Below are 27,032 nucleotides of genomic sequence, written 5' to 3'. Positions count from 1 at the left end.
CCCTAACAAGTAACCCCAGAAAGTATCCTTAACCCTGACAAGTAACCCTCACAAGTAACCCCAGAAAGTAAACTTAACCCTAACAAGTAACCCCAGAAAGTAACATCAACCCTGACAAGTAACCCCAGAAAGTAACCCTAACCCTAACAAGTAACCCTAACCATAACAAGTAACCCTAACCCTGACAAGTAACCCTAACAATTAACCCCAGAAAGTAAACTTAACCCTAAGTAAGCTTAACAAGTAAACCAAGAAAGTAACCCTAACCCTAACAAGTAACCCGAACAACTAACCCCAGAAAGTAACCTTAACCCTGACAAGTAACCCTAACCCTGACAAGTAACCCTAAACCTAACAACTAACCCTAAAAAGTAACCCCAGAAAGTAACCTTAACCCTAACAAGTAACCCTAACAACTAAACGCAGAAAGTAACCCTAACCCTAATAAGTAACACTAACAAGAAAACCCAGAAAGTAACCTTAACCCTGACAAGTAACCCTAACCCTAACAAGTGACCCTAGCCCTGACAAGTAACCCTAAGAAGTAACCCCAGAAAGTAACCCTAAACCTAACAACTAACCCTAAAAAGTAACCCCAGAAAGTAACCTTAACCCTAACAAGTAACCCTAACAACTAAACACAGAAAGTAACCCTAACTCTAACAAGAAACCCTAAAAAGAAAACCCAGAAAGTAACCTTAACCCTAACAAGTAACGCTAACAATTTAACCCAGAAAGTAACCCTAACCCTAACAAGTAAACCCAAAAAGTAACCTTAACCCTGACAAGTAACACTAACCCTAACGAGTAAACCTAACCCTAACAAGTAACACTAACAAGTAACCCCTGCAAGTAACCCTAACCCTAACAAGTAACCCTCACCCTGACAAGGAACCCGAGAAAGTAACCTTAACCCTGACAAGTAACACTAACAAGTAACCCTAACCCTAACAACTAACCCTAAAAAGTAACCCCAGAAAGTAACCTTAAGCCTGATAAGTAACCCTAACAAGTAAACCCAGAAAGTAACCCTAACCCTAACAAGTAACCCTAACAGGTAAACCCAGAAAGTAACCTTAACCCTGACAATTAACCCTCACCCTAACAAGTAACCCTAACCCTAATAATAATAATAATAATAATAATAATAATAATAATAATAATAATAATAATAATAATAATAATAATAATAATAATACATTTTTTTCAAGCGCCTTTCAAAACACTCAACGACACTTTACAATACAAACAATAAAACAAAGCACATAACAATAAAACCATAAGTAAAATGATACATAATAAAATAGCAGAGAGAAGTTGACACTGAAAGCAATTTTAAACAAGTGGGTTTTGAGGTGAGCCTTGAAAATAGGGAGGGAGTCAATATTACGGATGTTGGGTGGAAGTGAATTCCAGAGTTTGGGAGCAGAGCGGCTGAAAGCTCTGCATCCCTTCGTGGTGAGACGGGCAGAGGGACATAGAGGTGAAGGGAGGATGAGGATCTGAGGGACCGAGAGGGAACAGAGATTTGAAGCAGGTCAGAAAGATAGGGAGGGGCAAGGTTATGGATGGCTTTGAATGTAAACAGAAGTATTTTGAATTCGATATGATGTTTAGCAGGTAGCCAGTGGAGTTGCTGGAGGACAGGGGTGATGTGGTGAAAGGAGGGGGTTCTAGTGATGATCCGGGCTGAAGAATTTTGGACGAGTTGGAGTTTATGGAGAAATTTCAGATTGATACCGAAGAGAAGTGCGATGCAATTATCGATGCGGGAGGTGACAAGACTGTGGATAAGGATAGCAGTGGTGTGAGGGGTGAGCGAGGGATGGAGACGGTTAATATTACGGAGGTGGAAATAAGCAGACCGAGTTATGTTATTTATATGGGACTGAAAAGATAGTGAGCTATCAAGGATGACACCCAGGCTCTTGACCTGAGGGAAGGGGGACACGGTTGAACTGTCAATGGTGAGAGAGAAACTGTTAGTAACCCGAGAAAGTAACCTTAACCCTAACAACTAACCCCTAAAAAGTAACCCCAGAAAGTAACATTAACCCTAACAAGTAACCCTAACAAGTAAACCCAGAAAGTAACCCTAACCCTAACAAGTAACCCTAACAAGTAAACCCAGAAAGTAACATTAACCTTGACAAGTAACCCTAACCCTAACAAGTAACACTAACCCTAACAAGTAACCCTAACCCTAACAAGTGACCCTAAAAAGTAACCCCAGAAAGTAACCTTAACCCTACAAGTAACCCCAGAAAGTAACCCTAACCCTAACAAGTAACCCTAACAAGTAAACCCAGAAAGTAACCTTAACCCTGACAAGTAGCCCTAACCCTAACAAGTAACCCTAACCCTAACAAGTGACCCTAACCCTGACAAGTAACCCTAACAAGTAACCCTAACCCTATCTAAAAAGTAAACCCAGAAAGTAACCTTAGCCCTAACAGGTAACCCTAACAAGTAAACCCAGAAAGTAACCCTAACCCTAACAAGTAACCCTAACCCTAACAAGTAACCTTAACCCTGACAAGTAACCCTAACCCTAACAACTATCCCTAACAGGTAACCCCAGAACCTTACCCCTAACAAGTAACCAAAACAAAGCAAAACAAGTATCTCTGCTCTGACGTCTGTGGAACATCACCGGACCTCTGCTAGATCCTCTTCAGTTTGCCTACCGGGCAAACAGGTCTGTGGAGGATGCAGTCAACATCGGACTGCACCACATCCTCGACCGCCTTGACAACACAGGAACCTACGCAAGGATCCTGTTTGTGGACTACAGCTCTGCGTTCAATACCATTATCCCAGAACTCCTCATCCCCAAACTTCTCCAGCTTGGTGTGTCCCCCACGATCTGCCAGTGGACCCTGAGCTTCCTGACAGGACGGACACAACAGGTCAGACTGGGAAATATATCATCCTCAACACGAACCACGAGCACTGGAGCCCCGCAGGGATGCGTCCTCTCTCCATTGCTCTTCTCTCTCTACACGAACGACTGCACCTCAACGCACCCAGCTGTCAAATTCATAAAGTTCGCAGACGACACCACGGTCATCGGTCTCATCAAAGAGGGCGACGAGTCTGCGTACCGACAACAAGTGGAGCAGCTGGAGCTCTGGTGCAGCCGTCACAATCTGGAGCTGAACACGCTCAAGACAGTTAAGATGATCGTGGACTTGAGGAAACATCCATCACCACAGCTACCCCTCACACTATCCAACTGCCTGGTGTCAACCGTTGAGACCTTCAAGTTCCTGGGAATCACAATCTCCCAGGACATGAATTGGGAGGTCAACACCAACTCTATCCTGAAAAAGGCCCATCAGAGAATGTACTTCCTGAGGCTGCTAAAGAAGCATGGCCTGCCACAGGAGGTGCTGCAACATTTCTACACGGCTGTCATCGAATCCATCATGTGTTCTTCCATCACCGTTTGGTTCGGGGCCGCCACAAAAATGGACAAAATCCGACTTCAACGGACAGTTAGGACGGCGGAAAAAATCATTGGCACCGCCCTACCCACTCTCGAGGACTTGCACACTGCAAGAATCCAAACTAGGGCGCGGAAAATCCTACTGGACCCTCCGCACCCTGCCCACCACCTTTTCCAGCTACTCCCCTCAGGCAGGCGCTACCGATCCATGCGCACCAAATCCAGCAGACATTTAAAGAGCTTCTTCCCCCAAGCCATTAACTCTTTGAACTCTTTCAACAGTAGCCAATTATGGAACTGTATAGTGTCACTTAGCAGTTTTTTTTGACGACGATACTAGTGCAGCGTGTTCTACCGGAAACAAATTCCTTGTGTGTTCTACAGACTTGGCAATAAAGATGATTCTGATTCTGATTTTGATTCTGATCCCTAACCCTAACAAGTAACCCCAGAAAGTAACCTTAAACCCGACAAGTAACACCAACAAGTAACCCTAACCCTAACAACTAACCCTAAAAAGTAACCCCAGAAAGTAACCTTAACCCTCACAAGTAAACCCAGAAAGTAACCTTAACCCTGACAAGTAACCCTAACCCTTACAAGAAACCCTAAAAAGTAAATCCAGAAAGTAACCCTCACCCTAACAAGTAAACCCAGAAAGTAACCTTAACCCTGACAAGTAACCCTCACCCTAACAAGTAACCCTAACCCGAACAAGTGACCCTAACCCTAACAACTAACCCCAGAAACTAACCTTAACCCTGACAAGTAACCCTAATCCTAACAAGTAACCCTAACCCTGACAAGTAACCCTAACAAGTAACCCCAGAAAGTAACCTTACCCCTAACAAGTAACCCTAACCCTAACAAGTAACCCTAATCCTAACTAGTAACCCTAACCCTGACAAGTAACCCTAAAAAGTGAAGGAAATAGATACATTAATTTAGATATATTAAACATTGTTCAAGATAAAACCTTAAAATAGCAAGTTTGATCAATATCAATATTGCATTGCTTGTAATCGATAGATAACGGAACAAAGAGGTGGTGTTTGGTTGGAGACATATGTTTCAGGTGCCAGAAGATCTGAGGGGAGCCGGCTGGCAGACACAAAGGAAGTGTGAAATGACAACAGAACCACATGCTGGACAACGCAGATGAAAGGAACTGACCAAACACTAACTCGGCAGGACGCAACTTTTGAACTACCTTGCACCCCGCCTGGAAGTCGGGGAACTACCTTGGGAGCAGATACGTGAACCAGATGCCAGAAGGACCAAATGGGAACTTGATTTCTTTGTGTGGGACAAATTTGAATATGCATGTGGGACACCTTTAAATCTGGCCTGCTCAGTCTCAGTATTTGTCTTTTGTCTCTCTTTCTGATTTGGGGCACACTAATATTTTCTGTGTCAGGGAGCTGAGATCCAGAATTCTGCATTAGATCAATTTGTTAGGAATAAATCATCTGTGAGTAACTTGCCGGCTTCTTTGGAGATCTCTCTCACAACGAACATGCCAATTGTTAGGTTATAACGTTGCACAATAAAGTAAATACAGTAAAGTCTCGTTATATCGATATTCAAGGGAGTCCGAAATAGTATCGATATAACCGGGACTATCGATATATCCGACCCTGTTTGCATGTAATTTTCTCAGTGCGTGCATAGAAATAGTATCGATATAACCGGGACTATAGATATATCCGATATCGATATAACGAGACTTTACTGTATTTAATTCCGTTCATAATATTTACAATTTTAAGATAACCGTTAAATGCTAATATTAGCTTGTAATATTGTAACCTAACACAAGTAACCCCAGAAAGTAACCCTACCCCTAACAAGTAACCCTAACCCTAACAAATAACCCTAACCCTGACAAGCAACCCCAGCAAGTAACCCTAAACCTAACAAGTAACCCTAACAAGTAACCCTAACAAGTAACCCCAGAAAGTATCCTTAACCCTGACAAGTAACCCTCACAAGTAACCCCAGAAAGTAAACTTAACCCTAACAAGTAACCCCAGAAAGTAACATCAACCCTGACAAGTAACCCCAGAAAGTAACCCTAACCCTAACAAGTAACCCTAACCATAACAAGTAACCCTAACCCTGACAAGTAACCCTAACAATTAACCCCAGAAAGTAAACTTAACCCTAAGTAAGCTTAACAAGTAAACCAAGAAAGTAACCCTAACCCTAACAAGTAACCCTAATAAGTAAAGCCAGAAAGTAACCTTAACCCTGAGAAGTAACCCTAAACCTAACAAGTAACCCTAACAAGTAACCCTAAAAAGTAACCCCAGAAAGTGAACTTAACCCTAACTCGTAACCCTAACAAGTAACCCCATAAAGTAACCTTAACCCTGACAAGTAACCCAGGAAGTAACACTAACCCTAACAAGTAAACATAACCCTAACAAGTAACACTAACAAGTAACCCCAGCAAGTAACCCTAACCCTAACAAGTAACCCTCACCCTGACAAGGAACCCGAGAAAGTAACCTTAACCCTGACAAGTAACACTAACAAGTAACCCTAACCCTAACCCTAACAACTAACCCTAAAAAGTAACCCCAGAAAGTAACCTTAACCCTGATAAGTAACCCTAACAAGTAAACCCAGAAAGTAACCCTAACCCTAACAATTAAACCCAGAAAGTAACCTTAACCCTCACAATTAACCCTAACCCTAACAAGGAACCCTAACCCTAATAATAATAATAATAATAATAATAATAATAATAATAATACATTTTATTTCAAGCGCCTTTGAAAACACCCAAGGACACTTTACAATAAAAACAATAAGTAAAATGATACATAATAAAATAGCAGATAGAACTAGACATTGAAAGCGATTTTAAACAAGTGTTTAAAATTAAAAAATAAATAAATATATGATCCTCACAGCTAAACAATAGACTGAATCTTCATGTTTTCACTGGTATAATCAGAATCAGAATCAGAATCATCTTTATTGCCAAGTATGTAGGACACACAAGGAATTTGTTTCCGGTAAAACACGCTGCACTAGTATCGTTGTCAAAAAAACTGCTAAGTGGCACTATACAGTTCCATTTTGGCTACTGTTGAAAGAGTTCAAAGAGTTAATGGCTTGGTTAAGTGTCAGATTATCACTCTGCAGCCTAAATAGCTGCAGAGTGCTAATCCTGACAGTTTGTTCAGAAAATGTGTTTCTCTTCCTTTCATAACGGCGAAAACCATGATGAACACATTTTGTTCAGAAAACGTGTTTCTCTTGCTCTGAAAATGCGTTTAAGGCAATAAAAAGTTCATATGATCCTCACAGCTAAACAAAAGGCGGAATCTTCATGTTTTTACTTGTATAAGTGTCAGATTAGCGCTCTAGAGCCTAAATAGACACTAATTTCATCACAAAAGTTAAAACCATGATGAAAACATTTTGTTCAGAAAACGTGTTTCTCTTGCTCTGAAAATGCGTTTAAGGCAATAAAAAGTTCACATGGTCCTCACAGCTAAAGAAAAGGCTGAATCGTCATGTTTTCAGTGGTATAAGTGTCATATTAGCACTCTGCAGCCTAAATAGACACATAATTTCATCAAAAAAGTTAAAACCATGAAGAAAAACATTACATTCAGAAAACGCGTTTCACTTGCTCTGAAAATGCGTTTAAGGCAATAAAAAATTCATATGATCCTCACAGCTAAACAAAAGGATGAAATTTCATATTTTCACTTGTATAAATGTCAGATTAGCACTCTGCAGCCTAAATAAATACTAATTTCATTATAAAATTTAAAACCATGAAGAAAACATTTTGTTCAGAAAACATGTTTCTCTTGCTCTGAAAATGCGTTTAAGGCAATAAAAAGTGCATATGATTCTCAAAGCTAAACAATAGGCTGAATCTTTAAGTTTTCACTTGTATAAATGTCAGATTAGCACTCTGCAGCCTTAATAGAGACTAATTTCAACACAAAAGTTAAAACCATGAAGAACACATTTTTCCAGGAAACGCATTTCTCTTGCTGTGAAAATGCGTTTAAGGCAATAAAAAATTCATATGATTTTCACAGCTAAACAAAAGGCTGAATCGTCATGTTTTCAGTTGTATAAGTGTCATATTAGCACTCTGCAGCCTAAATAGACACATAATTTCATCAAAAAAAGTTAAAACCATGAAGAAAACATTACATTCAGAAAACGCGTTTCACTTGCTCTGAAAATGCGTTTAAGGCAATAAAAAGTTCATATGATCCTCACAGCTAAACAAAAGGCTGAAATTTCATGTTTTCACTTGTATAAGTGTCATATTAGCACTGTGCAGCCTAAATACTTACACCATAAAAGTTAAAACATGCAGAAAACATTTTGTTCAGAAAACGCGTTTCTCTTGCTCTGAAAATGCCTTTAAGGCAATAAAAAGTTCACATGATCCCCAGAGTTAAACAAAAGCCTTAATCTTCGTGTTTTGACTTGTATAAGTTTCATATTAGCACTGTGCAGCCTATTTAGAAACTAATTTCATCATAAAACTTCAAACCATGAAGAAAATATTTAGTTCAGAAAACGTGTTTCTCTTGCTCTGAAAATGCGTTTAAGGCAATAAAAAGTTCATATGATCCTCACAGCTAAATAAAAGGCTGAATCTTCGTGTTTTGACTTGTATGTGTTAAATTAGCCCTCTGCAGCCTAAATACATACACCATAAAAGTTAAAACATGCAGAAAACATTTTGTTCAGAAAACGCGTTTCTCTTGCTCTGAAAATGCGTTTAAGGCAATAAAAAGTTTATATGATCCTCACAGCTAAACAAAAGGCTGAATCTTCGTGTTTTGACTTGTATAAGTGTCATATTAGCAGTGCAGCCTATTTAGAAACCAATTTCATCATAAAACTTCAAACCATGAAGAAAATATTTAGTTCAGAAAACGTGTTTCTCTGGCTCTGAAAATGCGTTTAAGGCAATAAAAAGTTCATATGATCCTCACAGCTAAATAAAAGGCTGAATCTTCGTGTTTTGACTTTTATGTGTTAAATTAGTACTGTGCAGCCTATTTAGAAACTAATTTCATCATAAAACTTCAAACCATGAAGAAAATATTTAGTTCAGAAGACGTGTTTGTCTTGCTCTGAAAATGCGTTTAAGGCAATAAAAACTTCATATGATCCTCACAGCTAAATAAAAGGCTGAATCTTCGTGTTTTGATTGTATGTGTTAAATTAGCCCTCTGCAGCCTAAATACATACACCATAAAAGTTAAAACATTGCCGAAAACATTTTGTTCAGAAAACGCGTTTCTCTTGCTCTGAAAATGCGTTTAAGGCAATAAAAAGTTTATATGATCCTCACAGCTAAACAAAAGGCTGAATCTTCGTGTTTTGACTTGTATAAGTGTCATATTAGCAGTGCAGCCTATTTAGAAACCAATTTCATCATAAAACTTCAAACCATGAAGAAAATATTTAGTTCAGAAAACGTGTTTCTCTGGCTCTGAAAATGCGTTTAAGGCAATAAAAAGTTCATATGATCTCACAGCTAAATAAAAGGCTGAATCTTCGTGTTTTGACTTGTATAAGTGTCATATTAGTACTGTGCAGCCTATTTAGAAACTAATTTCATCATAAAACTTCAAACCATGAAGAAAATATTTAGTTCAGAAAACGTGTTTCTCTTGCTCTGAAAATGCGTTTAAGGCAATAAAAACTTCATATGATCCTCACAGCTAAATAAAAGGCTGAATCTTCGTGTTTTGACTTGTATGTGTTAAATTAGCCCTCTGCAGCCTAAATACATACACCATAAAAGTTAAAACATTGCCGAAAACATTTTGTTCAGAAAACGCGTTTCTCTTGCTCTGAAAATGCGTTTAAGGCAATAAAAAGTTCACATGAGCCCCAGAGTTAAACAAAAGCCTTAATCTTCATGTTTTTACTTGTATAAGTGTCATATTAGCACTGTGCAGCCTATTTAGAAACTAATTTCATCATAAAACTTCAAACCATGACTAAAATATTTAGTTCAGAAAACGTGTTTCTCTTGCTCTGAAAATGCGTTTAAGGCAATAAAAAGTTATGATCCTCACAGCTAAATAAAAGGCTGAATCTTCGTGTTTTGACTTGTATGTGTTAAATTAGCCCTCTGCAGCCTAAATACATACACCATAAAAGTTAAAACATTGCCGAAAACATTTTGTTCAGAAAACGCGTTTCTCTTGCTCTGAAAATGCGTTTAAGGCAATAAAAAGTTCACATGAGCCCCAGAGTTAAACAAAAGCCTTAATCTTCATGTTTTTACTTGTATAAGTGTCATATTAGCACTGTGCAGCCTATTTAGAAACTAATTTCATCATAAAACTTCAAACCATGACTAAAATATTTAGTTCAGAAAACGTGTTTCTCTTGCTTAGAAAATGCGTTTAAGGCAATAAAAAGTTATGATCCTCACAGCTAAATAAAAGGCTGAATGAATCTTCGTGTTTTTCACTTGTATAAGTGTCAAAATAGCACTCTGCAGCCGAAATACATAGACCATAAAATTTAAAACATTGCAGAAAACATTTTGTTCAGAAAACGCGTTTCTTTTGCTCTGAAAATGCGTTTAAGGCAATAAAAAGTTCACATGATCATCACCGCTAAACAGAAGGCTGAATCTTCATGTTTTTCACTTGTATAAGTGTCAGATTAGCACGCTGCAGCCTAAATACACACACATTTCATCATAAAACTTAAAACCATGAAGAAAACATTTACTTCAGAAAAAGTGTTTCTCTTGCTCTGAAAATGCGTTTAAGGCAATAAAAATTCAAATGATCACCAGAGCTAAACAAAAGCCTTAATCTTCATGTTATCACTTGTATAAGTGTCATATTAGCACTGTGCAGCCTAAATACATACACCATAAAAGTTAAAACATTGCAGAAAACATTTTGTTCAGAAAACGCGTTTCTCTTGCTCTGAAAATGCGTTTAAGGCAATAAAAAGTTCACATGATCATCACCGCTAAACAGAAGGCTGAATCTTCATGTTTTTCACTTGTATAAGTGTCAGATTAGCACGCTGCAGCCTAAATACACACAAATTTCATCATAAAACTTAAAACCATGAAGAAAATATTTAGTTCGGAAAACGTGTTTCTCTTGCTGTGAAAATACGTTTAAGGCAATAAAAAGTTCATATGATCCTCACAGCTAAACAAAAGGCTGAATCTTCCTGTTTTGTCTTGTATAAGTGTCAAATTAGCCCTCTGCAGCCTAAATACATACACCACAAAAGTTAAAACAATGCAGAAAACATTTTGTTCAGAAAACGCGTTTCTCTTTCTCTGAAAATGCGTTTAAGGCAAAAACGTTCATATGATCCTCACAGCTAAAAAAAGGCTAAATATTCGTGTTTTGACTTGTATAAGTGTCATATTAGCACTGTGAAGCCTATTTAGAAACTAATTTCATCATAAAACTTCAAACCATGAAGAAAATATTTAGTTCAGAAAAAAGTGTTTCTCTTGCTCTGAAAATGCGTTTAAGGCAATAAAAAGTTCATATGATCCTCACAGCTAAACAAAAGGGTGAAACTTCGTGTTTTGACTTGTATGAGTGTCATATTAGCACTGTGCAGCCTATTTAGAAACTAATTTCATCATAAAACTTCAAACCATGAAGAAAATATTTTTTTCAGAAAACGTGTTTCTCTTGCTCTAAAAATACGTTTAAGGCAATAAAAAGTTCATATGATCCCCACAGCTAAATAAAAGGCTGAATCTTCGTGTTTTGACTTGTATGTGTTAAATTAGCCCTCTGCAGCCTAAATACATACACCATAAAAGTTAAAACATTGCAGAAAACATTTTGTTCAGAAAACGCGTTTCTCTTGCTCTGAAAATGCGTTTAAGGCAATAAAAAATTCATATGATCCCCAGAGCTAAACAAAAGCCTTAATCTTCATGTTTTCACTTGTATAAGTGTCATATTAGCACTGTGCAGCCTAAATACTTACACCATAAAAGTTAAAACATGCAGAAAACATTTTGTTCAGAAAACGCGTTTCTCTTGCTCTGAAAATGCGTTTAAGGCAATAAAAAGTTCACATGATCCCCAGAGTTAAACAAAAGCCTTAATCTTCATGTTTTTTACTTGTATAAGTGTCAGATTAGCACTGTGCAGCCTATTTAGAAACTAATTTCATCATAAAACTTCAAACCATGAAGAAAATATTTAGTTCAGAAAACGTGTTTCTCTTGCTCTGAAAATGCGTTTAAGGCAATAAAAAGTTCTTATGATCATCACAGCTAAACAGAAGGCTGAATCTTCATGTCTTTCACTTGTATAAGTGTCAGATTAGCACTCTGCAGCCTAAATACATACACCATAAAAGTTAAAACAATGCAGAAAACATTTTGTTCAGAAAAGACGTTTCTCTTGCTCTGAAAATGCGTTTAAGGCAATAAAAAGTTCACATGATCATCACCGCTAAAAAGAAGGCTGAATCTTCATGTTTTTCACTTGTATAAGTGTCAGATTAGCACGCTGCAGCCTAAATACACACAAATTTCATCATAAACTTAAAACCATGACGAAAATATTTAGTTCGGAAAACGTGTTTCTCTTGCTCTGAAAATGCGTTTAAGGCAAAAACGTTCATATGATCCTCACAGGTAAACAAAAGCCTTAATCTTCATGTTTTCACTTGTATAAGTGTCATATTAGCACTGTGCAGCCTAAATACATACACCATAAAAGTTAAAACATTGCAGAAAACATTTTGTTCAGAAAACGCGTTTCTCTTGCTCTGAAAATGCGTTTAAGGCAATAAAAAGTTCACATGATCATCACCGCTAAACAGAAGGCTGAATCTTCATGTTTTTCACTTGTATAAGTGTCAGATTAGCACGCTGCAGCCTAAATACACAAAAATTTCATCATAAAACTTAAAACCATGAAGAACATATTTAGTTCGGAAAACGTGTTTCTCTTGCTGTGAAAATACGTTTAAGGCAATAAAAAGTTCATATGATCCTCACAGCTAAACAAAAGGCTGAATCTTCCTGTTTTGTCTTGTATAAGTGTCATATTAGCACTGTGAAGCCTATTTAGAAACTAATTTCATCATAAAACTTCAAACCATGAAGAAAATATTTAGTTCAGAAAAAAGTGTTTCTCTTGCTCTGAAAATGCGTTTAAGGCAATAAAAAGTTCATATGATCCTCACAGCTAAACAAAAGGCTGAATCTTCGTGTTTTGACTTGTATGAGTGTCATATTAGCACTGTGCAGCCTATTTAGAAACTAATTTCATCATAAAACTTCAAACCATGAAGAAAATATTTTTTTCAGAAAACGTGTTTCTCTTGCTCTAAAAATACGTTTAAGGCAATAAAAAGTTCATATGATCCCCACAGCTAAATAAAAGGCTGAATCTTCGTGTTTTGACTTGTATGTGTTAAATTAGCCCTCTGCAGCCTAAATACATACACCATAAAAGTTAAAACATGCAGAAAACATTTTGTTCAGAAAACGCGTTTCTCTTGCTCTGAAAATGCGTTTAAGGCAATAAAAAGTTCACATGATCCGCAGAGTTAAACAAAAGCCTTAATCTTCATGTTTTTTACTTGTATAAGTGTCAGATTAGCACTGTGCAGCCTATTTAGAAACTAATTTCATCATAAAACTTCAAACCATGAAGAAAATATTTAGTTCCGAAAACGTGTTTCTCTTGCTCTGAAAATGCGTTTAAGGCAATAAAAAGTTCTTATGATCATCACAGCTAAACAGAAGGCTGAATCTTCATGTCTTTCACTTGTATAAGTGTCAGATTAGCACTCTGCAGCCTAAATACATACACCATAAAAGTTAAAACAATGCAGAAAACATTTTGTTCAGAAAAGACGTTTCTCTTGCTCTGAAAATGCGTTTAAGGCAATAAAAAGTTCACATGATCATCACCGCTAAACAGAAGGCTGAATCTTCATGTTTTTCACTTGTATAAATGTCAGATTTGTACGCTGCAGCCTAAATACACACAAATTTCATCATAAACTTAAAACCATGACGAAAATATTTAGTTCGGAAAACGTGTTTCTCTTGCTCTGAAAATGCGTTTAAGGCAAAAAAGTTCATATGATCCTCACAGCTAAACAAAACCCATAATCTTCATGTTTTCACTTGTATAAGTGTCATATTAGCACTGTGCAGCCTAAATACATACACCATAAAAGTTAAAACATTGCAGAAAACATTTTGTTCAGAAAACGCGTTTCTCTTGCTCTGAAAATGCGTTTAAGGCAATAAAAAGTTCACATGATCATCACCGCTAAACAGAAGGCTGAATCTTCATGTTTTTCACTTGTATAAGTGTCAGATTAGCACGCTGCAGCCTAAATACACACAAATTTCATCATAAAACTTAAAACCATGAAGAAAATATTTAGTTCGGAAAACGTGTTTCTCTTGCTGTGAAAATACGTTTAAGGCAATAAAAGTTCATATGATCCTCACAGCTAAACAAAAGGCTGAATCTTCCTGTTTTGTCTTGTATAAGTGTCAAATTAGCCCTCTGCAGCCTAAATACATACACCATTAAAGTTAAAACAATGCAGAAAACATTTTGTTCAGAAAACGCGTTTCTCTTTCTCTGAAAATGCGTTTAAGGCAATAAAAAGTTCATATGATCCTCACAGCTAAAAAAAAAGGCTGAATCTTCGTGTTTGGACTTGTATAAGTGTCATATTAGCACTGTGCAGCCTATTTAGAAACTAATTTCATCATAAAACTTCAAACCATGAAGAAAATATTTAGTTCAGAAAACGTGTTTCTCTTGCTCTGAAAATGCGTTTAAGGCAATAAAAAGTTCATATGATCCTCACAGCTAAATAAAAGGCTGAATCTTCGTGTTTTGACTTGTATGTGTTAAATTAGCCCTCTGCAGCCTAAATACATACACCATAAAAGTTAAAACATGCAGAAAACATTTTGTTCAGAAAACGCGTTTCTCTTGCTCTGAAAATGCGTTTAAGGCAATAAAAAGTTTATATGATCCTCACAGCTAAACAAAAGGCTGAATCTTCGTGTTTTGACTTGTATAAGTGTCATATTAGCAGTGCAGCCTATTTAGAAACCAATTTCATCATAAAACTTCAAACCATGAAGAAAATATTTAGTTCAGAAAACGTGTTTCTCTGGCTCTGAAAATGCGTATAAGGCAATAAAAAGTTCATATGATCCTCACAGCTAAATAAAAGGCTGAATCTTCGTGTTTTGACTTGTATAAGTGTCATATTATTACTGTGCAGCCTATTTAGAAACTAATTTCATCATAAAACTTCAAACCATGAAGAAAATATTTAGTTCAGAAAACGTGTTTCTCTTGCTCAGAAAATGCGTTTAAGGCAATAAAAACTTCATATGATCCTCACAGCTAAATAAAAGGCTGAATCTTCGTGTTTTGACTTGTATGTGTTAAATTAGCCCTCTGCAGCCTAAATACATACACCATAAAAGTTAAAACATTGCCGAAAACATTTTGTTCAGAAAACGCGTTTCTCTTGCTCTGAAAATGCGTTTAAGGCAATAAAAAGTTCACATGAGCCCCAGAGTTAAACAAAAGCCTTAATCTTCATGTTTTGACTTGTATAAGTGTCATATTAGCACTGTCAGCCTATTTAGAAACTAATTTCATCATAAAACTTCAAACCATGACTAAAATATTTAGTTCAGAAAACGTGTTTCTCTTGCTCTGAAAATGCCTTTAAGGCAATAAAAAGTTATGATCCTCACAGCTAAATAAAAGGCTGAATGAATCTTCGTGTTTTTCACTTGTATAAGTGTCAAAATAGCACTCTGCAGCCGAAATACATAGACCATAAAAGTTAAAACATTGCAGAAAACATTTTGTTCAGAAAACGCGTTTCTCTTGCTCTGAAAATGCGTTTAAGCAATAAAAAGTTCACATGATCATCACCGCTAAACAAAAGCCTTAATCTTCATGTTTTCACTTGTATAAGTGTCATATTAGCACTGTGCAGCCTAAATACTTACACCATAAAAGTTAAAACATGCAGAAAACATTTTGTTCAGAAAACGCGTTTCTCTTGCTCTGAAAATGCGTTTAAGGCAATAAAAAGTTCACATGATCCCCAGAGTTAAACAAAAGCCTTAATCTTCGTGTTTTGACTTGTATAAGTGTCATATTAGCACTGTGCAGCCTATTTAGAAACTAATTTCATCATAAAACTTCAAACCATGAAGAAAATATTTAGTTCAGAAAAAAGTGTTTCTCTTGCTCTGAAAATGCGTTTAAGGCAATAAAAAGTTATGATCCTCACAGCTAAGTAAAAGGCTGAATGAATCTTCGTGTTTTTCACTTGTATAAGTGTCAAAATAGCACTCTGCAGCCGAAATACATAGACCATAAAAGTTAAAACATCGCAGAAAACATTTTGTTCAGAAAACGCGTTTCTCTTGCTCTGAAAATGCGTTTAAGGCAATAAAAACTTCATATGATCCTCACAGCTAAATAAAAGGCTGAATCTTCGTGTTTTGACTTGTATGTGTTAAATTAGCCCTCTGCAGCCTAAATACATACACCATAAAAGTTAAAACACTGCCGAAAACATTTTGTTGAGAAAACGCGTTTCTCTTGCTCTGAAAATCAAATGCTGGCGCGAATGGTTGCCTCTGTTCACTCGCACCAAAAAAAAACGTTCTTATCCCGTGACTGTAAAGTGCCTTTAGAGCTTTGAAAGGCGCTTAAAATGTTATGTATAACTATGAATATTATGTGGTGAAATGGTTGATCACGAGATCAGTGTCGCTGTGTGATTATGTCAGCAGAGGGCGTCAAGGACCAGACGGACAGTAATCATAATAAATGTCAAAAGAAAAGGATAGGGAATTAAACCCAAAATGCTGAAGATACTAAAAGGAGAGGAGTAGCGTTACCTTACATTGCAGGGCTGTCTGAAAAACTACAGAGTCCTTTGGCAACACAAAATTCCTACTTATTTCAAACCGATAAACACTTGAAGGCAAAAATGAGTACATCCAAAAGATAGGCTGTCAAATGAAAAACAAAGTAATGTAGTTCATTCAATACATTGGAAAAATGAAAATTATAAAGAGCAAAACATGGGGGAGACAAAACAAATTCCCCCCCCAAAAATACTTTATCAACACCGCTGGGATAATATTATGGGCCTCAATCTGCAGTACATATGCACCTTAAAGCTAGCTACCGCTCATTTGACGACAATGAGGTTAAAATTGTAGCGAAAGGAAAATAGATGGTTTGAAAGGGGAGTAAAAGAAGCTGTCCAGCACGCAGAAGCCCAGTTCTGCTTTGCGTACGAGTACTGTCATGACGGTCCCCCATGCGGACAGCTCCCTCTGCCGGAAAGCCATATCGTTACACGCAGCGACTCAAGAGTAAAATCAACGTGTGGGAAGCCATTTAAAATCGCGTCGGGGGTGATCGTGAAATGAAAAGTGAAATCGGATCGCGAACGGGAGAGACCATGTCTCGGCCCCACAGTGTTTGGGGTGGCTGCAAAAAAAAAAAAAAGCTTACAGCACCTGGTATTCCCAGGCGGTCTCCCATCCAAGTACTAACCAGGCTTCGACCCTGCTTAGCTTCCGAGATCTGACAAGATCGGGCGTTCTCAGGGTAGTATGGCCGTAAGCGAGGGAGCGGGCCAGAAAATCCCTCTTTATAGTGTTGCAGGGAGAGCGTCTTTCTTTGCTCATGGTGTTCGTTCTTGTCGGATGATGGTTATTTGGTTTTCCAAATACAGGCTTGAATCGATGAAGGTGTTATTTGTGTCGTGTTGTCAAATAGGCGCATGTGAGTCCAGCTGATGCGTTTTCGTGGGTAACTTTTCTTTGACTTCCAATGCAATCCGTTTCGTCCATTCATTCCGGGTAGAGTGAACGCTGGCGCGAATGGTTGCCTCTGTTCACTCGCACAAAAAAAACGTTGTTATCCCGTGACTGTAAAGTGGCCTTTAGAGCTTTGAAAGGCGCTTAAAATGTTATGTATAACTATGAATATTATGTGGTGAAATGGTTGATCACGAGATCAGTGTCGCTGTGTGATTACGTCAGCATAGGGCGTCAAGGACCAGACGGACAGTAATAATAATAAATGTCAAAAGAAAAGGATAGGGAATTAAACCCAAAATGCTGAAGATACTAAAAGGAGAGGAGTAGCATTACCTTACATTGCAGGGCTTTCTGAAAAACTACAGAGTCCTTTGGCAACACAGAATTCCTACTTATTTCAAACCGATAAACACTTGAAGGCAAAAATGAGTACTTCCAAAAGATAGGCTGTCAAATGAAAAACAAAGTAATGTAGTTCATTCAATACATTGGAAAAATGAAAATTATAAAGAGCAAAACATGGGGGAGACTAAACAAATTCCCCCCAAGAAAACTTTATCAACACCGCTGGGATAATACTCGTGGGCCTCAATCTGCAGTACATATGCACCTTAAAGCTAGCTACCGCTCATTTGACGACAATGAGGTTAAAATTGTAGCGTAAGGAATATAGATGGTTTGAAAGGGGAGTAAAAGAAGCTGACTAGCACGCAGAAGCCCAGTTCTGCTTCGCGTACGAGTACTGTCATGACGGTCCCCCATGCGGACAGCTCCCTCTGCCGGAAAGCCATATCGTTACACGCAGCGACTCAAGAGTAAAATCAACGTGTGGGAAGCCGTTTAAAATCGCGTCGGGGGTGATCGTGAAATGAAAAGTGAAATCGGATCGCGAACGGGAGAGACCATTTCTCGGCCCACAGTGTTTGGGGGGGCTGCAAAAAAAAAAAAAAAAGCTTACAGCACCTGGTATTCCCAGGCGGTCTCCCATCCAAGTACTAACCAGGCCTGACCCTGCTTAGTTTCCAAGATCTGACAAGATCGGGCGTTCTCAGGGTAGTATGGCCGTAAGCGAGGGAGCGGGCCAGAAAATCCCTCTTTATAGTGTTGCAGGGAGAGCGTCTTTCTTTGCTCATGGTGTTCGTTCTCGTCGGATGATGGTTATTTGGTTTTCCAAATACAGGCTTGAATCGATGAAGGTGTTATTTGTGTCGTGTTGTCAAATAAGGCGCATGTGAGTCCAGCTGATGCGTTAACGTGGGTAACTTTTCTTTGACTTCCAATGCAATCCGTTTCGTCCATTCATTCCGGGTCGAGTGAACGCTGGCGCGAATGGTTGCCTCTGTTCACTCGCACAAAAAAAAAACGTTCTTATCCCGTGACTGTAAAGTGGCCTTTAGAGCTTTGAAAGGCGCTTAAAATGTTATGTATAACTATGAATATTATGTGGTGAAATGGTTGATCACGAGATCAGTGTCGCTGTGTGATTACGTCAGCATAGGGCGTCAAGGACCAGACGGACAGTAATCATAATAAATGTCAAAAGAAAAGGATAGGGAATTAAACCCAAAATGCTGAAGATACTAAAAGGAGAGGAGTAGCGTTACCTTACATTGCAGGGCTGTCTGAAAAACTACAGAGTCCTTTGGCAACACAAAATTCCTACTTATTTCAAACCGATAAACAATTGAAGGCAAAAATGAGTACATCCAAAAGATAGGCTGTCAATAGGCTGTCAAATCAAAAACAAAGTAATGTAGTTCATTCAATACATTGGAAAAATGAAAATTATAAAGAGCAAAACATGGGGGAGACTAAACAAATTCCCCCCAAAAAAAATACTTTATCAACACCGCTGGGATAATACTAGTGGGCCTCAATCTGCAGTACATATGCACCTTAAAGCTAGCTACCGCTCATTTGACGACAATGAGGTTAAAATTGTAGCGAAAGGAAAATAGATGGTTTGAAAGGGGAGTAAAAGAAGCTGTCCAGCACGCAGAAGCCCAGTTCTGCTTCGCGTACGAGTACTGTCATGACGGTCCCCCATGCGGACAGCTCCCTCTGCCGGAAAGCCATATCGTTACACGCAGCGACTCAAGAGTAAAATCAACGTGTGGGAAGCCGTTTAAAATCGCGTCGGGGGTGATCGTGAAATGAAAAGTGAAATCGGATCGCGAACGGGAGACACCATTTCTCGGCCCACAGTGTTTGGGGTGGCTGCAAAAAAAAAAAAAAAAGCTTACAGCACCTGGTATTCCCAGGCAGTCTCCCATCCAAGTACTAACCAGGCCCAACCCTGCTTAGCTTCCGAGATTGGACGAGATCGGGCGTTCTCAGGGTAGTATGGCCGTAAGCGAGGGAATCTGCCAGAAAATCCCTCTTTATAGTGTTGCAGGGAGAGCGTCTTTCTTTGCTCATGGTGTTCGTTCTTGTCGGATGATGGTTATTTGGCTTTCCAAATACAGGCTTGAATCGATGAAGGTGTTATTTGTGTTGTGTTGTCAAATAAGGCGCATGTGAGTCCAGCTGATGCGTTAACGTGGGTAACTTTTCTTTGACTTCCAATGCAATCCGTTTCGTCCATTCATTCCGGGTAGAGTGAACGCTGCCGCGAATGGTTGCCTCTGTTCACTCGCACAAAAAAAACGTTCTTATCCCGTGACTGTAAAGTGGCCTTTAGAGCTTTGAAAGGCGCTTAAAATGTTATGTATAACTATGAATATTATGTGGTGAAATGGTTGATCACGAGATCAGTGTCGCTGTGTGATTACGTCAGCAGAGGGCGTCAAGGACCAGACGGACAGTAATCATAATAAATGTCAAAAGAAAAGGATAGGGAATTAAACCCAAAATGCTGAAGATACTAAAAGGAGAGGAGTAGCGTTACCTTACATTGCAGGGCTGTCTGAAAAACTAGAGTCCTTTGGCAACACAAAATTCCTACTTATTTCAAACCGATAAACACTTGAAGGCAAAAATGAGTACATCCAAAATATAGGCTTTGAAATGAAAAACAAAGTAATGTAGTTCATTCAATACATTGGAAAAATGAAAATTATAAAGAGCAAAACATGGGAGAGACTAAACAAATTCTCAAAAAAAAATACTTTATCAACACCGCTGGGATAATACGAGTGGGCCTCAATCTGCAGTACATATGCACCTCAAAGCTAGCTACCGCTCATTTGACGACAATGAGGTTAAAATTGTAGCGAACGGAAAATAGATGGTTTGAAAGGGGAGTAAAAGAAGCTGTCCAGCACGCAGAAGCCCAGTTCTGCTTCGCGTACGAGTAATGTCATGATGGTCCCCCATGCGGACAGATCCCTCTGCCGGAAAGCCATATCGTTACACGCAGCGACTCAAGAGTAAAATCAACGTGTGGGAAGCCGTTTAAAATCGCGTCGGGGGTGATCGTGAAATGAAAAGTGAAATCGGATCGCGAACGGGAGAGACCATTTCTCGGCCCACAGTGTTTGGGGTGGCTGCAAAAAAAAAAAAAAAAGCTTACAGCACCTGGTATTTCCAGGCAGTCTCCCATCCAAGTAATAACCAGGCCCGACCCTGCTTAGCTCTCGAGATCGGACGAGATCGGGCATTCTCAGGGTAGTATGGCCGTAAGCGAGGGTATCTGCCAGAAAATCCCTCTTTATAGTGTTGCAGGGAGAGCGTCTTTCTTTGCTCATGGTGTTCGTTCTTGTCGGATGATGGTTATTTGGTTTTCCAAATACAGGCTTGAATCGATGAAGGTGTTATTTGTGTCGTGTTGTCAAATAAGGCGCATGTGAGTCCAGCTGATGCGTTAACGTGGGTAACTTTTCTTTGACTTCTAATGCAATCCGTTTCGTCCATTCATTTCGGGTAGTGAGTGTGAACGCTGGCGCGAATGGTTGCCTCTGTTCACTCGCACAAAAAAAAAAAAAACGTTCTTATCCCGTGACTGTAAAGTGGCCTTTAGAGCTTTGAAAGGCGCTTAAAATGTTATGTATAACTATGAATATTATGTGGTGAAATGGTTGATCACGAGATCAGAGTCGCTGTGTGATTACGTCAGCAGAGGGCATCAAGGACCAGACGGACAGTAATCATAATAAATGTCAAAAGAAAAGGATAGGGAATTAAACCCAAAATGCTGAAGATACTAAAAGGAGAGGAGTAGCGTTACCTTACATTGCAGGGCTGTCTGAAAAACTACAGAGTCCTTTGGCAACACAAAATTCCTACTTATTTCAAACCGATAAACACTTGAAGGCAAAAATGAGTACATCCAAAAGATAGGCTGTCAAATGAAAAACAAAGTAATGTAGTTCATTCAATACATTGGAAAAATGAACATTATAAAGAGCAAAAACATGGGGGAGGACTAAACAAATTCCCCCCAAAAAAAACTTTATCAACACCGCTGGGATAATACTAGTGGGCCTCAATCTGCAGTACATATGCACCTTAAAGCTAGCTACCGCTCATTTGACGACAATGAGGTTAAAAATTGTAGCGAAAGGAAAATAGATGGTTTGAAAGGGGAGTAAAAGAAGCTGTCCAGCACGCAGAAGCCCAGTTCTGCTTCGCGTACGAGTACTGTCATGACGGTCCCCCATGCGGACAGCTCCCTCTGCCGGAAAGCCATATCGTTACACGCAGCGACTCGAGTAAAATCAACGTGTGGGAAGCCGTTTAAAATCGCGTCGGGGGTGATCGTGAAATGAAAAGTGAAATCGGATCGCGAACGGGAGAGACCATTTCTCGGCCCACAGTGTTTGGGGTGGCTGCAAAAAAAAAAAAAAAAAGCTTACAGCACCTGGTATTCCCAGGGGGTCTCCCATCCAAGTACTAACCAGGCCTGACCCTGCTTAGCTCTCGAGATCGGACGAGATCGGGCGTTCTCAGGGTAGTATGGCCGTAAGCGAGGGAATCTGCCAGAAAATCCCTCTTTATAGTGTTGCAGGGAGAGCGTCTTTCTTTGCTCATGGTGTTCGTTCTTGTCGGATGATGGTTATTTGGCTTTCCAAATACAGGCTTGAATCGATGAAGGTGTTATTTGTGTTGTGTTGTCAAATAGGTGCATGTGAGTCCAGCTGATGCGTTAACGTGGGTAACTTTTCTTTGACTTCCAATGCAATCCGTTTCGTCCATTCATTCCGGGTAGAGTGAACGCTGCGCGCGAATGGTTGCCTCTGTTCACTCGCACAAAAAAAACGTTCTTATCCCGTGACTGTAAAAGTGGGCCTTTAGAGCTTTGAAAGGCGCTTAAAATGATATGTATAACTATGAATATTATGTGGTTGAAATGGTTGATCACGAGTTCAGTGTCGCTGTGTGATTACGTCAGCAGAGGGCGTCAAGGACCAGACGGACAGTAATCATAATAAATGTCAAAAGAAAAGGATAGGGAATTAAAACCAAAATGCTGAAGATACTAAAAGGAGAGGAGTAGCGTTTACCTTACATTGCAGGGCTGTCTGAAAAAACTACAGAGTCCTTTGGCAACACAAAATTCCTACTTATTTCAAACCGATATAATAATACAAATGAAGAAAAAAGATTGAGTACATCCAAAAGATAGGCTGTCAATAGGCTGTCAAATCAAAAACAAAGTAATGTAGTTCATTCAATACATTGGAAAAATGAAAATTATAAAGAGCAAAACATGGGGGAGACTAAACAAATTCCCCCCAAAAAAAATACTTTATCAACACCGCTGGGATAATACTAGTGGGCCTCAATCTGCAGTACATATGCACCTTAAAGCTAGCTACCGCTCATTTGACGACAATGAGGTTAAAATTGTAGCGAAAGGAAAATAGATGGTTTGAAAGGGGAGTAAAAGGCGTACCCAAACCCCAGTTCTCTTCCTTTTAAACCCCCCAAAGGGCAGCCCCTTGGGAAAGTACTTAAAAAAGGGGTAAATCCTGTAACCGTTTTATCCGTCGGGGTTCGTAAATAAAAGGAAATGGTCCAAGGAGAAATTTCTTCGGCCCACCGTGTTTTTGAAAAAAAGGTTCGGACGGTTTCCCGGGTTTCTCCCATCCAAGAAAGGCCCATCAGCTTAAATAAAAATTTCTAGGGTAGTTTGGCCCCATAAGTAAATCCCAAAAGTCTTTAAGGTTGGCGGGAGACTTTTCTTTGCTATGGTGGTTCTTCTTGGGGAGAGGAGGTTTAAATACCCTTGAACCTAATGTTATTTTTCGTGTTTAAATTGGCCGAATTTTACCGTATTTTAAATTGGGGAATTTTCAAACCCAAATTCAATGTTTGTCCTTTTGGGTAAGTTTAACCCCAAATGGGCCTCTGGCCATGAAAAAAAAAACGGTTTTTCCCGGGACAAAAGGGCCTTTTAGATTTGGAAAGGGCCTTTGTTAATTAAAAAAAGAAATTAATTTTAAAATTTGATCCGGAGACATTCCTTTAAATTACTCGCAAGGGCTTAAAGGACCCAACGGCCTTTTAATTAAAGTAAAAAAAAGGAAGGGAAAAACCCAAAAGCGAAATCTTTAAAGGAAGGAAAACCTTACCTTACTTACTTTTTGAAAAACCACCCTTTGGCAACACAAAACCTATTATTTCAAACCCTCCAAGGCAAAAGGGTAATCCAAAAAGGCGTCAAATTGGAAAAAAAAGTAAAACATTCAAACATTAAAATGTTTGGCCAGGGAATAAACAAATTCCCCAAAAAAACATAAAGGGGAATAAACCCCAAAATTCTGAAGTACTAAAAAGGAGAGGATTTAGCAATTATTAAAATTGGCAGGGTTTTTGAAAAATAAAAGAAGCCTTTGGCAACCAAAACCCATTTTTCCAAACCGATAAACGCCTGAAGGCCCCAAAATGGGACATCCCCCAAAAGATAGGCGGTCAAAGAAAAACAAAGTTGGGAAGGTTTAAAATCCTTGGGGGAAAAATGAAAATTTAAAGGAGCAAAAGGGGAGACCAAACCCCAATTTTTCCAAAAAAAAAAAAAAACTTTACAACACCCTGGGATTCCCAGGGGCCTCCCAATCCAAGTACAAATGCCCACCCTTGCTTAGCTCCGGAATTTGGACGAAATGGGGTTTAAAATTGGTAAGCGAAAGGAAAATTTTTTAAAGGGGAGAAAGAAGTGTCCGCCCAGGCCCGTTCTTTCGGAGAGGTTATTTGGTTTCCAAATACGGCCCCATCGGAAGTTTTTTGCCGGGAAAAAGGCCTATGTTAACCAGCGACTTAACAAGGTAAAAATCAACGTGTGGGAAGCCGTTTAAAATCGCGTCGGGGGTGATCGTGAAATGAAAAGTGAAATCGGATCGCGAACGGGAGAGACCATTTCTCGGCCCACAGTGTTTGGGGTGGCTGCAAAAAAAAAAAAAAAAGCTTACAGCACCTGGTATTCCCAGGCGGTCTCCCATCCAAGTACTAACCATGCCCGACCCAGCTTAGCTTCCGAGATCGATCGAGATCGGGCGTTCTCAGGGTAGTATGGCCGTAAGCGAGGGAATGAGCCAGAAAATTCCTCTTTATACTGTTGCAGGGAGATCGTCTTTGTTTGCTCATGGTGTTCGTTCTTGTCGGATGATGGATATTTGGTTTTCCCAAATACAGGCTTGAATCGAATGAAGGTGTTATTTGTGTCGTGTTTGTCAAATAAGGCGCATGTGAGTCCAGCTGATGCGTTAACGTGGGTAACTTTTCTTTGACTTCCAATGCAATCCGTTTCGTCCATTCATTCCGGGCAGAGTGAACGCTGGCGCAAATGGTTGCCTCTGTTCACTCGCACAAAAAAAAAACATTCTTATCCCCTGACTGTAAAGTGGCCTTGAGAGTTTTGAAAGGCGCTTAAAATTAAATGTATTATTATGATTACTCTCCGTCTGGTCCTGTGACGCCCTCTGCTGACGTAATCACACAGCGACACTGATCTCGTGATCAACCATTTCACCACATAATATTCATAGTTATACATAACATTTTTAAGCGCCTTTCAAAGCTCTAAAGGACACTTTACAGTCACGGACAAGCAGAGGTACTATAATAAATAAAATACAATCACAAATAGATTGCAATAAATAAAATACAATTATAAATAGAAACAGGAGAGAGAGCTACACACAGAAAATGCTATTTTAAATAGCTGGGTTTTGAGATGGGACTTGAAGGTGGTAAGAGAATCGATGTTATGAAAGTTCGGAGGAAGTGACTTCCAAAAATTGGGGGCAGAGCAGCTGAGGGGTCTGTCACCCATCTTGCTGAGACGGGGGAGTGAGGGACACACAGAGGTGGAGGGAGGAAGAAGATCTGAGGGAACGAGGGCGACTAGAAAATCATTGGGTAGAGACCACCAACGATTCAACAGACCTTTAGGATTATATTGCCTCGTGCTTGAAAGGTCTGCTCATGTCTAAGACTGTGCCAAAGGATTGCATCGGAAAAACAAACAGTGCTCATATTTTAAAACAATCCATTCGAAAACAATAACTTGATCGGCCATCTTAACTGATCTTACTCTATGCTCTGTAACGGGCTGAACATTGTATGGCAAAACAGAACAGCATGTCTAAGCACATCTCAATATTCGTTGCGTACCCACCCCAGTTCTCTCTTTTTTTTAAACAACCCCGAAAGCAGCGCCTGAAAGTACTAGAAAAAAAGGGGGTGGGGGATCCTCAGTCCAACCTGCTTGTACGTCTCTGTCAGCTCTCAGTCATACAGGAGTGGTCCATTGATGAAAAGGTTTCTTCAGCCGTCACCTGTAGTTCTTTGAAGGTGTCGGACGTTTCGTTTCTCATCGAAGAGGCTTCATCAGCGAACTAAAATTTGCTAGTAGTTTCGGCCCCATATGTATATCCCTAACGTCTAGAGGTGGCGGTGCCAGACTTCTGCTATGATAGGTCACATCTCTCAGGTTGGGGAGAGCAGAGGACTATAACCTGAGCCTACACTGATTACTTTATTACGTGATTACTTGCCTGAATTTTACGTATTTTAAATTCCGGAGAAAAAAAATTCAAACAAATTCATAGTTGTGCTTTGGGCTCACCAGTTTAACCCATAATGGACAATCTGGCCATGAAAAAAAATGGAGAAACAGGCTCTCACATCCTTCCCGGTACAAAACCGAGGCACTGGTTTAGATATGTGGAGGGCACTTTCGTCATAATTAAAAAATAAGAAATTCAATCCTTCACAAATCACCTGCACTCGGTAGACATCAATATTAAATATACTCGCGAGGACATTAAAGAGACCCAACTAGCCTTTTTGGAGTGTAAAGTAATTATAAAAGAGGACAGAGCGCTAAAAGCAGAAAATCTTTAGGAAGGCCACACACACTGACCAATACTTACTTTTTGAATCAAACCACCCTCGACAACACAAACTATGAGTTATCAGAACCCTCCAGCATAGGGCTAATACCAACCAGCGTCGAAATTAGCGAAAAGGAGTGAAAACATGTCAGGAGAGCACTCACAAACTGTGGTTGCCCTCAGTAATAAATGTCAAAAGAAAAGGATAGGGAATGAAACCCAAAATGCTGAAGATACTAAAAGGAGAGGAGTAGCGTTACCTTACATTGCAGGGCTGTCTGAAAAACTACAGAGTCCTTTGGCAACACAAAATTCCTACTTATTTCAAACCGATAAACACTTGAAGGCAAAAATGAGTACATCCAAAAGATAGGCTGTCAAATGAAAAACAAAGTAATGTAGTTCATTCAATACATTGGAAAAATGAAAATTATAAAGAGCAAAACAT

At 39.1% G+C, this 27,032-nt stretch overlaps 3 non-coding genes and 3 pseudogenes across 3 annotated transcripts; all 6 read right to left on the bottom strand.

The window, feature by feature from the left end:
• Window positions 1-16,991: 16,991 nt before the first annotated feature.
• On the bottom strand, window positions 16,992-17,111 carry LOC148881350 (5S ribosomal RNA; annotated as a pseudogene).
• A 1,149-nt stretch (window positions 17,112-18,260) lies between these two features.
• LOC148881349 (5S ribosomal RNA) lies at window positions 18,261-18,379 on the bottom strand. The gene has a single exon (XR_016113899.1). It is a non-coding gene; the product is annotated as a 5S ribosomal RNA (ribosomal RNA).
• Window positions 18,380-19,545: 1,166 nt separating this feature from the next.
• LOC148881348 (5S ribosomal RNA) lies at window positions 19,546-19,664 on the bottom strand. The gene has a single exon (XR_016113897.1). It is a non-coding gene; the product is annotated as a 5S ribosomal RNA (ribosomal RNA).
• Window positions 19,665-20,813: 1,149 nt separating this feature from the next.
• LOC148881347 (5S ribosomal RNA) lies at window positions 20,814-20,932 on the bottom strand (annotated as a pseudogene).
• A 1,163-nt stretch (window positions 20,933-22,095) lies between these two features.
• On the bottom strand, window positions 22,096-22,214 carry LOC148881346 (5S ribosomal RNA). The gene has a single exon (XR_016113896.1). It is a non-coding gene; the product is annotated as a 5S ribosomal RNA (ribosomal RNA).
• Window positions 22,215-24,651: 2,437 nt separating this feature from the next.
• Window positions 24,652-24,770, bottom strand: LOC148881345 (5S ribosomal RNA; annotated as a pseudogene).
• Between the last annotated feature and the right edge of the window lie 2,262 nt (window positions 24,771-27,032).

This window comes from Hippocampus bargibanti, unplaced genomic scaffold (assembly GCF_051943395.1).
Source record: "Hippocampus bargibanti isolate YZ-2025 unplaced genomic scaffold, ASM5194339v1 Contig00167, whole genome shotgun sequence".
Classification (NCBI taxonomy): Eukaryota; Metazoa; Chordata; class Actinopteri; order Syngnathiformes; family Syngnathidae; genus Hippocampus; species Hippocampus bargibanti.
Note: the sequence above shows the minus strand (reverse complement) of the source record. Positions and strands in the feature narration are given on the sequence as shown.